This window comes from Dama dama, chromosome 26, assembly GCF_033118175.1.
Source record: "Dama dama isolate Ldn47 chromosome 26, ASM3311817v1, whole genome shotgun sequence".
Taxonomy (NCBI): domain Eukaryota; kingdom Metazoa; phylum Chordata; class Mammalia; order Artiodactyla; family Cervidae; genus Dama; species Dama dama.
Window position 1 is genome coordinate 28,277,195 of NC_083706.1, and position 14,452 is coordinate 28,291,646.

The 14,452-nt window shown below is 41.2% G+C and overlaps 1 long non-coding RNA gene across 1 annotated transcript; it reads left to right on the forward strand.

Moving 5' to 3' along the window:
* Positions 1 to 6,606: 6,606 nt before the first annotated feature.
* Positions 6,607 to 14,240, forward strand: LOC133047282 (uncharacterized). The gene is made up of 3 exons (XR_009690713.1): positions 6,607 to 6,766; positions 9,391 to 9,456; positions 12,329 to 14,240. It is a non-coding gene; the product is annotated as an uncharacterized LOC133047282 (long non-coding RNA).
* The last annotated feature ends 212 nt before the right edge of the window (positions 14,241 to 14,452 follow it).

Sequence of the window (14,452 nt, forward strand, 5' to 3'; positions counted from 1 at the left end):
CTGAAGTTCGTAACTTTGACAGAGCTGGGAATTCACAGGCTGGAGAATTCTTGAAGACTCATTACATGCTGAGGGAGTATAAAGAGAACTCAAGCAGAACAAGCTGTTAGGTTTATGCTGCATAGTTTGCTTATCTTCCCATGCCTGCTGGTTCTGGTGTCACGGACGATGCAGAAAGGCTACTCGGTTCCAGTCCTAAAAGATGCTCATAGTTTCGCAGATGAAACGACCCAGGTCTAGGCCCAGCTCCCCAAACCGAGATGACTAAATCTGACTTCCTTTCCACACTGAAGCTAGTACATGCCATTAAAACAGCATTGCAGGATCTAGCAAGTAAAATATATATGCCCAGTTAAATTTGAATTTCAGAGGAATAACCGAATTTTTTAGTTTGTTTCAAATATTGCATCAGACATACTTATAATACTTACAATAAAAATTATTTTTGTGGTTCATGGGAAATTCAAATTTGACTGGCAGGTCCTATTTTGTCTGGCAACCCTACTTAAGACCAAGAAAGAGATTTTAACTCTGTCACCTGCCTAAGATTTTTCCATCAGATCCTTATTTTGGGTTCCAACCTGAGGTCTCCACACCACCCTCAGGGTTGAGTGGTATTTTTATAACTGTCCCAGTGAGTGAGTTCATCCTTTATCGAGACCCTCTGCTGCAAGTGCTCTATCGCTTAATTGTGTCCGACTCTTTGAGACCCCAAGGACTGTAAGTAACCCGCCAGGCTCCTCTGTCTATGGGGTTTTCCAGGCAAGAATACTAGGGTGGGTTGCCACTTCCTCCTCCAGGGGATCTTCCCAACCCAGGAATCAAACCCATGTCTCCTGAGTCTCCTGCTCAGCAGGTAGATTCTACACCACCAAGCCACCTGGGAAGCCCCAGTATTGTGATTCTGTCCAAATAGTCATGGACCTCTGTGTGTATAGAGCTGGAATCTGAGACCCTATCTAATTCCAATTCTACACATGCAGGGCTTCTTGTCTGTCTGAACATACAAGGTGTGTCTCATCCACAAAATAGAAACTACACATTCGGCCACAGGTTTTGTCCCTCGGCAGAGGAGAACTTAGTAATTTTCACTGGCTTAGTAAATTCAATTTCCCCATGACCATGTCCTCAAAAATCCCGAGGACAGTAACATTTCATGGACAGTTGGTAGATACGCAGATAAAAGAAGGCTTCCATGTCTCATACTTATCAGAGGATTAAATAGTCAGCCAACCATATGACATGCCTAGAAGCTATTTTCAGCTCTGTTTTAACCTGTTGAACTCTGGAGAGCAGCTTCTGTATTTTTATCTCATGTTATGCTTCCTTTGAGGCAACAAGTATAGGGCAGTGAGGTTAAAAAAAAAAAAAAAGAAAGAAAACTAACAGCTTTCAAGAAAACAATCTAAAATAAGCACCTGTGTAGTGATTATAAAAATATACAGATTTCCTTTCCTTCTACTGGTAATGTCAAAGCCCACACAATTTGTGATGTGTCTGCATGTGATGCTCATCTAGCCACATGCTTCTTTTCCACTTAACCTTTTAGGTCAGATCTGTTCAGTTTCCTCCTCCCCCACCATATGATCAGGGCAGGATTTGTTGCTTTCTTATGTTAGAAGCACCAATGATAATTCAGTTTGCCCTTAATTCAAATACAAAGGGTAATGACCGTAGTGCCATAACAAAATATGTCCAAAAGATTAGCTGGAATGAACCTGGTTCTGGTTCGTTTACTAAGTTTAGCTTGCTAGGCAATGTCTAAAAGCACCCCTAGTCACTCTGCTCAATAAGCATGAGATGGTGAGCTCTTCAATTGATTGTTAGATCCATGGACCTGGCTTTACTCACTGCTGTCATCATCTACTCAGGCTACCGTAACAAAACACCACAGACTGAGTGGCTTATGCAACAGAAATTTGTTTTCCCAGAGTTCAGGGAGACTGGAAGTCCAAGATCAAGATGGCAGCGGATCGAGTTTCTACTGAGGTCTTCCTGCTTGGAGAGCAGATGGCCACCTGCCTTCTTTCTGGGTTCTCATCTGGGCTTTCCTGCGCATGAGCCCCTGGTGTCTCCTTGCAGGTCCAAATTTCTTCTTCTTATGAAGACATCAGTCAGACTGGATTAGCACACACTCTAATGGCCTCATTTTAACCTAATTATCTCTCCCAGATGGTTCAGTTGGTAAAGAATCCGCCTGCAACGCAGGAGACGAAGGACACAAAGGTTCGATCCCTGGGTTGGGAAGATCCCCTGGAGGAGGAAATGGCAACATACTCCAGTATTCTTACCTGAAAAACCCCAGACAGAGGAGCCTGATGGGCTCCAGTCCAAAGTGTTGCAAAGAGTTGGACACGACTAGGTATTCAGGCACTTTGAAGGTACCTCTTTATAAGCTCTCCCTCTAAATACAGTGCCAGGGGTGGGGGTGAGGTTAGGATTTCAATATATGAATTTTGGGTAGACATAGTTCAGCTCATAACAACCACTGTGTGTCCGGTAAGTAATTTAGCACCTGACACATGGTAGCAATAAATGTTTGTTGAATTAATGAGAGAACTTTGAGAACATCATTGGTGAGGCATGTCACTCAAAGTTTCTTGCATGGGTTAGTCTAGAGCATTCAATTTTTAAGCTTCTTCTCTATCTACACATTTTTCTGGTCACTGATTGTGGAACAGGAAGTAATCTGACCCAAATGAGGTTTGTGACAGCCCGATTCCATAGAGAGGAGGCTGCCTGGAAGCACATCTCTCCCGCTGCAGGCACCGAGCCCGATACTTCCATGTCACATCTGACTGCTCCCCATCAGGCTCACGACGGTGGCCGGTGTAACGAGGTTCCCCCAGCTGTCACTCCCCAGCCCTCTTCTCAGCAGATGCTTGACCTCACCCTGTGGAGGCATGCATCTCCTGCTTCTATTATTTTCTTCAAACTGGGAAGGGAAAAAAATAACCCACCAAAGATCTGCTACTTCTCAGGGGAGAGTGGGCTTCTCAACAACATATCCATTGTCTGATCTGAGCTTTGCTCTACTAGTCTTTCAGGGAAAGGAAAAAAAAAAGAGAGCCCCAAAACTTTGATCCCTGGGGAGGTGAAGGGGAAGTTGATCTTCACCATTAAATTTTTTTATAGATAGCAAAGTCCATGCTTCCACCTGCATCCAAAGCAGAGGCAGCTGGCAGAACAAAGCAGCAGAGAAAAATAGCTGACCAGAATCTCTTAAATTGCCCATATACAGGTGCAGCTTGTTTTTCATCTTGGTGGCAGTCACTAGTGATTGACAATGTTTTACCCAAAGGACTTAACCCTTTTTCTCCTAAATGAACCAGAGTCAAGTCTCATGGTTTAGAAAACAATTCCTACCCCTCTGTTCTAACGAAATACAACACAAATGGATGGCGGTAGTATTTCGAACTCATGTTAAGAAACAAAGAACAGAACACTTTCAGACAGAAGTTTTGAAAAACTATCCTTAGGTACTTTCAGCTTTGATGCCGAGGCTGAGAGATATTCCTTTTGTATTGATAGACCCTCAGAGATGGTGCTTGATGGATGCTCCTCCAGAATGAAGGTGACATTGTGTGTTGAATTCTCTAGGTGTTCAGTAAGTCTTAGAGTACCTGACCTAGAAAACCAATTCCTGTTTGCCCTCAGGTTTTTTCCATCACCATCAAACAAGTTCTTTTAGAGGCTATGCAGCAGAGAGAAGAGACACTGTCACGCAGCCCAGCTTTAAAATTTCCAAAGATGGTGATCGGGGCTGCCTGGCCTCATCGGCTCTCTGCTGGTGTGTCTGTTTCCCCCACAACAACTAGCAGTGCACCTCACACGGAGTTACTTTTCATACTTGTGCTCAAGGACATTAGTCACTTGGGGAGTCCCCCTGGAGGGGATGAATTTGTGTAGAGTCCAGACAGACAGCCATCTGCATGGTGCTCTCTCCGGCAGTCTCTGGAACTTGCACGGTGGACGGATTGAGGGGTCGTGTGGGGACGAGGGCAATCTTTAACAAACATTGGGAAGGCTGCATGAAGAGCTTTCAGAACCTCCACGAAAGGTTCTGAACATGTGGAAAGAGGCCAAGTGCAAAAGAGGAATTACCTCCTAAACATCAAGCCCGCCTAGTGAGAAGGGAAGTTTGTTACTGCTGATTACAAGTTAGCCCTTGGGGAGAAGGCTCCAGAGCCCAGAAGTGGACACTTCTGGATCTTCAGCGGGGTCCTGAGCCAAGGGAAAACAATTGTTAAAGAAGTGATGCTATTATGGATCAGATAGCTTCGTTTTCTGATAAGTACATTATAAATCACCTTCTCTTAGCACAAGAAACCTCACTGATGAATATTCTTGATCATTTAAATGCCCAAAACACACCATAAGATGAGCACAGAGCATGACCTCAATAACTCTCACAGCCATGGAGAAATGGTTTGACTTCTGAATGGAAAAAATGACATGCAGACAACTCTGACACTTCCTTTGAGAGTCTTTGTAAATTTCCAACTATTACACATGCCCAGAAAGCTTCCCACTCTGTGTCTTTGTTTTTAACATGCCTTTGAAAAGAGTGCATGCTAAGGTGAGGGCATCTGTCCACATGTTCAGGACTCCACACTGAAACCAGCTAATCTGGAAGTAAAATAATCAAAGAAACCCTGTGACCTGGAAACCAATCTCTCTCACTCATAAACGAAACCTTTTGTATAAGTCTGGATGTATCTGTGTGGCCAAAAACTGGTGAGTTTAAACTTTTTGAATTTTCATTAATTGTTTTGCTGTTAGATGTGGATAACAGCTGCTAGTTAGTGATTGTGCATGAAATAAAATCCCAAGATTATGCAGAAATTATAGCCTCAGTGCCATGGTGATAATCTAATGAGGCAAAAGCTTGGATGCATGTCAACTTCATCAGAACAATAGGTGCTGTCAACCAGACAGGGACACTCTAGGAAGTGATGCCTTGGAAATAGCACAGTCTAGAATCAGGTGGCCTTACTCCTCTCCATCTGAGTTTATAGCGGGCATATGGAACACGCTTCTGTTCAAGCTGGTTCACAAAAACGTCTGCGTCAGCAGTGAGAATCAACACTAAATTCTCCTTCAATATTTACTCCCTTCATTTGGACTTATGTCACCAATACAATCTGGAAGCAGAGAACACATGGGCCCAGAGTGATCCACGGGACAGCTGAGCACCCGTGATAGTCTTTTCCCTCTAGACATTCATTCCATGAGGTTCGAGAAACCCTTCCTAATCACCACATGGATTCTAACAGATTTACACACAAGGGGTTGTATAGAATGCCCTAGACTTTGGAATATTCTTGGCCTTGGGAAAAAAAAAATTTTTTTTTTTTAAGTTTGTAAAGGTAATTACCATTATTTACAGTACTGAGGGCAAAGCCCCACCCTGGGCTTGAGGCCAGGGGATCTCAGACTAGAGTGCATTGAGGTGAGCCAACTCCAAGACAAAAGCACAATTATGCTCACATAAAAACCAACACTGGTGGCAGTGGGGTGAAGGAAACACCCACGTAAGGGGGAGGTGTGTGCAGGGAGGGGCTTGCTTTGAAGTTTTGCATAAATCTTGTAAAATTTTTTCCCCATAGTCCTGGGAATGAAGATTCTGCAGAGGTTGCCATCCTGGGTCTCTTGTTAAGCTGTGCCATAAGGAAATAGACTTCCTTCTTACTCGATTTGCCAATTTTAAAAACTGAACTCTAAATAAAAGCATTTTGGTAGAATGAAGAAAACGGGAAATGTTGTGTAAGGTGTTCTGAAGCTTTCTTCATTTCTTGGCAGAAAGGAACTAAAGCCAAACACAAAAAGAGGTCTTTATGTTTCAAGCCCACTTCACTTGAGTCTCCTTTCTGATTCACACCCACTTGTCCACTTAGGAAAGTGGTTAGGCCGTGGGGTTAGAAATAGTGTTGCCGCAGTCCATCTGGTTCTCCAGTCAGAAAATAATTAGCTAATCCCGAAATACTCACACACATTACCTTTTTGACAACCACCCCCTATCTTTTTATTCTTGCTAGGATGAAGGCCAGATGGTTATTCATGCTGATACTATAAATCAGCGACAAGAAAAACTTGTAATGACAATGGGGACATGCCTCAAGGATCCACAGGCACTGCAAGGGGAAGGGGAGGCATGAAAGGGAGATGGGGGCCCACCGAGCCCCCAGCCTGGCCTGGAACGACTGAGAGCACTGGTTCCCAGAGAGCAGTCTCTCTAGCTGTAGGTGTATTGCCAGGCTCCTCTGTCCATGGAATTCTCCAGGCAAGAATACTGGAGCAGGTTGCCATTCCCTTCTCCAGGGGATCTTCCTGATCCAGGGATTGAACCCAAGATCTCCTGCATTGCAGGTGGATTCTTCACTGTCTGAGGCACCAGGGAAGCCCCTACTGCACACTACTTCAGGAGAAAAACCATAGAAGTTGGATTTTCCCCTTCAGTCCAGGAGAAAAATACTCTTTGAGAAACGGTTGTGGACACAGGAGGTCCTGGGGCTGTGACCTCAGTGATGTGCAGGCTGAAGACAGTTTGTAGCATCAGCCTGTCTCTCACTGCTGCACACGCCAGAGGCCAACACCTGATGGAACTCGAGCCACTAGTTCTGCACACCCAGTTCTTGCCTGCCTGGCAGCCAAGAGGAAAGGGGAATTACAGACAGGCTGGACTTGAAACACTGCTATGGCCCCACCTGAGTTTCAGGTGCCCCAGGGAGTCCTTTCAACCACCTGGAATCGAGGCTGTTTCAAGGTACAGATGCAATGTGTGTTTGTCTTGCTTTTGTTTGCACCTGAATACAAGTACCAGCTGGAAGCCAGAAGGTGTGGGGCATTGCAAACAATTTTAACTTAAATAAAGAGAACGGAAGAGTTTAAAAGACAGGATACATGTGGAGGTGAGAGGGTGAGAGGGGAAAAAGAGGGGAAAGGAAATCGATTTATTAGAGGAAGCAGAAAAATACACAGAAATTTGGGTAGGTGTGATATTTGATATGTATTTTCCATGATCTGTTAATATACCTACCTACATTTCACCCCCAGCTTATACAGAAGTTCACCCCCAATGATATACAGAAAATAAGCCTTTGGTCCTGTGATCCGCCTTGTTGAGTATTGAATGTGCCTATTATGAACCAAGTACTAAAGTAAATACTGGGAATAAATGATGAAACGATAGTGCCATCCTATAGTCAGATGGCAAGTTATCACTTATGAGATGGCTACCATGATGATGTACATGGGCCATGATGACATAAAGGGCCAGCTATTTCCCCTTAGAATGGTGAAGGGAGACTAAAGAGGAAAGAAGAGAGAAGACCTGACACAAACCTCTTCACTCCAAAAGCAACACCAAACGACGAAAATGTGAAATGCATGGGTGATGGTCTTTTCCTATTCGTTCCTTTTGGACTAGGGTAACATCTCTGTTGCTTCCACGTCTGAGCTATATAGTAAACAGTGCTGCTGGGAATATAAACATTGGAAAGAAATAATTTTTCTTAAATGCTATAGGTTGATGTGAATATTTCCAAGGCAACATGCAACTTTGAGATTTATTTTTTTTTTAATTTTATTTAAAAGAATGTTTATATGAGTATAGCTGATTTATAATGTTGTGTTAGTTTCAGATGTACAGCAACATGATTCAGTTATACATACATATATATGTGTGTGTGTATATATATATATATATGTATCCACTCTTTTTCAAATTCTTTCCCCCATATAGATTATTGCAGAATATTGAGTAGAGTTCCTGGTGCTATACAGTAGGTCCTATTGGTTATCTATTTTATATATGTTGTTGTTTCGTCACTAAGTTGTGTCCAACTCTGTAACACCATGGACTGTAGCCCGTATAGTAGGGCTATAATCCAAAACTCCTAATTTATCTATCCCTCCCTTCCCACCTCTCCCCTTTGGTAACCCTAAGCTTGTTTTCTATATCTGTGAGTCTGTTTCTGTTCTGCAAATAAACTTCTTTGTATCATTTTTTTACATTCCACATGTAAGTGATGGCATATGATATGTCTTTCTCTGACTTACCTCACTTAGTATAATCTCAGGTCCATCTGTCTTGCTGCAAATGGCATTATTTCATTCTTTTTTAGGGTTGAGTAGTATTCCATTGTATATATGGACCACATCTTCTTTATTCATGCATCTGTCAATGGACATTTAGGTTGCTTCCATGTCTTAGCTATAGTAAATAGTGTGCTGTGAACATTAGGGTGTGTTAGATTAATTTTTGATCAACCTATTTTTTTTAAAGATTTTTCTGCAAAAGGCAGTAGAAATTTGGAAAATATTATGCTGCTTAATTTTTTCATTTTTATTTTTTATTTTTATTTATTTATTTATTTTTATTAGTTGGAGGCTAATTACTTTATAATATTGTAGTGGGGACTCTGTGGGAGAAGGGGAGGGTGGGATGTTTAGAGAGAACAGCATCGAAACATGTATATTATCTATGGTGAAACAGATCACCAGCCCAGATTGGATGCATGAGACAGTGCTCAGGCCTGGTGCACTGGGAAGACCCAGAGGGATCGGGTAAACTTTTTCATTTTTTAAAAAAACAGAATGTCACTTTTCGTCAACTGTGAGGAGGAAAAGCATTCTAAAAATAAGCCATTTTAAAATAAAATACAATCTGTAGTTTGGCAAACTCAAGGGCAGTAGTATAATAATTAAGAGAGAAATTTGGGATTCAGACAAACCAGAGACCTAAACCCTGACATCCCAATTCACAAGCTGTGTGATCTCTGACACATAGTGTTACTCTTCTGAACTTGAGTTTTGTTTTTATTAAAAAAATTTTTTTTGGCTATGCTGCATGACATGTGAGATCTTAGTTTTCTGACAAGGAATTGAACCCACACACCCTTGCCTTGCAAGTGCAGAGTCTTAACCACTGAACCATCAGGGAAGTCCCTATTTTTTCAATGATATCTAATTTGTAAGCTTATTTTAAAAATTAAATAAGATAATTATGCATATAAAGCCCCTGACAAGGAGCCTAGTATCTAGCCTGTGCTCAGCAAATGGTGGCTATTATTAAAATTAGTCTATTCATGAATAATTCTAGTAATAAATACTTTTCCTTTCCCTGCTAAATTATGACTCTACACAGGACAAAGTGAATTGGAATAATAATCATTTTTTGTGTGGATCCATCTAATGGCTACAGCCTACTAAAAAGGTTAAATAAGTTTTGAGTGGAATGATCTGATAGAGCTGAAGAATGATTTATTTAAGAGGATAAACGTCAAAATCACATTTCCCTGGCTGTGCAGATAGTGTGAGTGTCACAGTGGGGTTACCCACGATGGCTTGTATTCTCAAGAAGCTGACCAGACTAATGTTTATATTCAGGAGTAGCTCCACTAATCCTAAGGAGAAATGGAAGAGCCAAAGTTGAAAGCACATCAGGAGTAAAAGGTAAGGATGTTCAACAACATCTCTAACATCAATCATTTAGAAATCTGAATGCAAATTGTCATGACCATCAGCAGGGCTGAATTCACTGAACCCAAGCCAAGAAATGTCGAGCCCATCCATCTACCCCAGGCAGCCAGGTCTGTGTGTGATTTCTACACCTCTGCCTTGGGGCACTGGGGGCTCCTGGAACTTTCTAATGTAAACACGGCTGGGCTGGATATTGGTCTTACTTGTTGAACAAAGAGTTGTTTGAAACTTTTAGATATTCTTTAGATGATAAAAATACAGGGAATGAAAATGCCTAGATTCACTTCCTGGCATAAACATATATAACATGAAGCAGTGAATTCTTAAAATTGATGCTTAGACTCAGGCACAGTGATACCATAGACTTTATGACTCTAGGAAACTTTTCTACAGGAAACTATCGAAATTATAAGGACACAGTGGTAAAGATATCAGATTCACAGGCAATGGGGTTCAGATAGGCTGATTTTAGGAGGCTTTTGGAGGATTTTTCCCCCTCCTCAGGTGAATGGGAATGCAAAATATTATGCAAATCAGATTTAATCTTCTGGATAATTTGCCTCAATAAAAAAAGCTAAAGACATGAAAGGAAGACTACATTCACATTTAAAGACTGTGTTTTCATGTAAATAAAGTGTTGCTCAAAATGCACTGAGGCTTGAGGAGAGGGAGCCAAAGCTTCCGCCAGAAGGGATCCTCCATCTTGGATTCCTAGCTTGAGCAGCAGACTTGAGATGGTGACCAGTTATGGTTCTAACGGATTGATGTTGAATTCAGTGAATGCCACTGCTGATGTCAGGCAGGGAAGAAGGAAAAGGGGAGCCAGGAAAAAAAAAAAAAAAGAAGAAAAAGGAAGAGTGTGAGAGAGGGCTTCCCTAAAGGCTCAGCAGTGAAGAATTCACTTGCAGTACAGGAGACACATGTTGGATCCCTGAGTCAGGGAGATCCCTTGGAGGAGGAAATGGCAACCCACTCCAGTATTCTTGCCTGGAAAATCTCATGGACCGAAGAGCCTGGTGGGTTGCAAAGAGTCGGACACAACTAGTGACTGAGCGCACACTCAGTGAGAAAGAGAAAAGAAAAAAAAAGATAAAAGACAGCTGTGACTGCGGAAGAATGACTTAATGGAGTGTTAGTTGCTCAGCCATGTCAACTCTTTGTGACCCCATGGACTGCAGCCTGCCAGTCTCCTCTGTCCATGGGATTTTCCAGACAGAATACTGGAGAGGGTTGCTATTTCCTTCTCCAGGGCATCTTCCCGACCCAAGGATCAAACCTGGGTCTCCCACATTGCAGGCAGACTCTTTACCACCTGCGCTACCTTCTTAGATTCCTTCCTAGACTGCCGAGTCTTATTGGGCATTTAAGATCTTTAAAAAGATTAAATTTCACTTGAGAATATCCTGTGATATTGAGCACAAGAATAAATATATATACAAAATATATATATATATGTTACACTATACTTCAATTTAAAAAAGCATTATCTCAGGCACACAAGAAATGTTAAGTAATACATTGGTTGATATATTATGGATTAATGAATGTCAAATAATACACTGATCAATAGATTATCAGTTTCCATGTCACGTGCTAAGTAATTGTTTTATAGACAATAGATATAGGACACTGTGAGGATGTAATTACCATTGTTAGTAATTAGGAAAGGAATCTTAATGTATGAGTTGAGATGAAACTTAAATGAATATATATATATATATACATTCAGCAGAAGCTTTGGGAAAAAAGGGTTTTCAAGTCGAGAACAAGTCAAGGATTTGAGGAAGCTATGGTCTTCGGGGGACAGTAGCATGGTCTCACTGCAGTATGAACCGAGGGCGTCCACATGCAGTCATGAATGAATGACTGAGGGTGAGGGCAGGTCTTTGCTGGGCTCAGTGGTCTGGACTTTCAGGTATCAGCCATGCTTCTAATTTTTGCTGTCACTTCCGAGGTGACTGAATGTCATTTGAGAGTTTCCCGGTATCAGAGCACACAGGACTGAATTTATAGGAATAATTCTTAAGCAAGCAGGAAAAGGCGGGGTCCTGCCCCTGGATTCTGTGACCCTGGACAAGTATGTGAAAGAAGGGTCTTCCTTTTTATGTTTTGATCTCTCTCTCTTCCATTTCCAGAGCTCTACATAGAAGAGCTCTGAAGGGCGCTTTTCCCCTGGAGAGGAGAGCGGAAGGATACGGAGGCATTCCTGCATGGTCTCTCCTTCACTTTCCCCATCCGGGTATTCAGTTTGGGGTTCTCTGGGTGCTCTTCTCTAAACCTTGGCCCCAGTGAACAGACTTGTCAGGTCCTCTGAATAGGACATGTTTTCAGTAGCAAGGATAAAGGGAAAGACAATCCCTGGAGAAGATACAAACTCCACCGTGTTTACAGGCGGCCTTTGGCAGCTGGGCTGGAACCGCTGCCCCTTGCCTGCCTGCGAGGCGAGAACAACTCTCCACCAAGCAAGACACATCCTAGTCATTACCACCTGGAACTTTTCCCTTCTCATGAAAACGTCCAGATTCAAGGTTCCTAGACCTCCTTGGGTTCTCTTGTTTGTAGTCTGAGAAACTCTGACCTTCCAAAGGAAATGGGCAGGACTGTGGACACTGATACACTGCTGATTTCGTTTTTTTAGGTGCAAAATCTCCACTCCCTCAAAAGAAGGACCCTTGTTTGCTAAGGGTCCATCCTTAACACCAATCACTTAATACCTGTATCAGATTATACACATCAAGTAGAGAGGAACCTTCTTTCACACCAATATGAACAAAGAATTTATTGTTATACAGGAAAGTATATTTTGGTTAAAAAAAAATTACTTTTTTTTTTTTTCTTTCTCTAGGTTCGAGCAGGGATAATTTCTGTATTTATTTGTGCTCTGAGTTTGCAAAATGGCCACACTATCAGAAGAGGATGACACATAGATGGAGAAGGAGTTCTTGTGAATTTTGTTTATAGGCAGAGGATGAGTTCGAGACAGAACTGACCTCAAATCTCCCAGGAGAGACTCCTGTCATATCGACCCCAGACATGCATGCCAAGGGTGACCTGACTGTACCATTCCCCTACACAGGGCTGTTCCTCTTCCAAAAAGACCATACAACTCAGAGAACAGGCCAATTTCTCAGCTCAGGATCTTTTCTATATTCTAGATCTTCTTTATTTTTAAAATTAAAAAGTGACAAGTCTCTTCTTGGCCACAGGATGCTCTATCTACATTCATGTTCGAAAGAAGAAACTACCTTCACCTCATGGAACTGTAGGATTTGCAGCAACTATAGTCTAACAGTCTGTCGCAAGTGTATTGGATGTTTCAGTTTGCCAGACCTGTCATGAGAAATTAATTACAGGATGTTGCAGAAATGGCAAAGCTCCAGCAGCATCTTGCTTAGTTTAATATAGCCCCATTTCCCCATTTCAATGTATTTGTGGTTAGATAAATCCTCAGAAATTTACAGCTGCTATAGGCTAGTTTATTATGTACTCTGCCTGCACACATGATAAGTATAATAAGAATTTGATGTTCTTAAAGTACATAGATTTCACTGACATTTCTTTACCACTATGGAAATATTTAGTTGCTAAAAGTAGCATCTGCAGAAACTTCTGAACATTAACTTCTGTAAAACCGGCAGAGATGGTTAAAAACATCACAGTGCTTAGCCACCTTCCATTTATTTGAAACTGAAGAACTGTATCTCCGTAAAAAGTTGTGTGGAGTGTTTCTATAAAATGGTCCCATGAACAAATAGAAAAAAAAAATTAATTATTGATTCTCAGTTGAAAACATTGAACAACTGAAGCAACCACATTTTTCTCCAAGGAACTTTCTTCCTTTGGTTTTGAGACTGCTTTTTCACAAGCTTCAGTTGTTCATTTTTAACATGGCAACAATATATTTTCCTCACCTGCTTACTTTGTCCTCCTTTTGACTTTCTTTTTTCCTTAACTATGATTTTCCCCTCTCAAGTCATCTCATTTCAAGCAACTTTAAAGACTGGCAATGTAGGTGTACTCATATAACTCTTGCATTAAAAAAAATTCCTGTATTTTCCTCTACAAAATTTTTTCACAATTCTTCACAAAGAACCAAGTGATGATTTAAGAAAAAGTGAACTATCATGAGTAAAAATCAAACTGTTTAGTACTTACAGATAGAAACGACATTGACGTATATTAAGTTGGACCATTTTGTAATAGAGGGAGAACATGTGTTATGCATGGTTCTTATATATGTACTTACTTCTGAACCCCCTTTAGATTGTGAGTAGAGAGTAAAATTGTATATTTTTAGCAGCTTTATCCTCCCTGTTCTGAGACCATCAAAATAACTCATCCATAATCAGCATGAATTTGAGGTGTTAGAAGAGCAACTTTCGAAAAGAGGGGGCTCACAACATATGCCTGATGTAGATTTGAAGAGGATCATTAGAAAAAAGCATTCTTTGTGTTTACAAAACAGATGTTTTTATGTTATCCAGTTCCCGCCTTAACTTAAAAGTATTCCCTATTCATTTTAATAACTAGAGCAGAAAGATATGATGAATGCAGTACCTCATTACCAAGTTCGCTTTCTGGGTCTCTAAAGAGAGTAGCTGTCTACTTTTGCCTAGTAGGTCCATTGTTAACCCTAAATGATGCTGACATCCAATTCTCCTGCAGATAATTGGGTCCATCCATAGACTGAGTTTGCCACTCAACAGAGCCTTTTGATTGATGTGACTCTTGATGTTTTTATTTTCTCTTATGTGACTGGGATGGCGCCTTTTCTGTTTTCTTGAATAATATGTTACTGTACATGTATAAGTTTGATTCCATAGAATTGATTTCTTAGAAAAAAGTAAGAATTATAGTACAGAGTAAAGATCTTGCAAAACAGTTATGGGATAAGGGCATCAGGGCTTTTTTTTTTTTCTTAATTTTACTCAAAGATGATATTTCACTTTATGTAGGTCACTGCTGCATG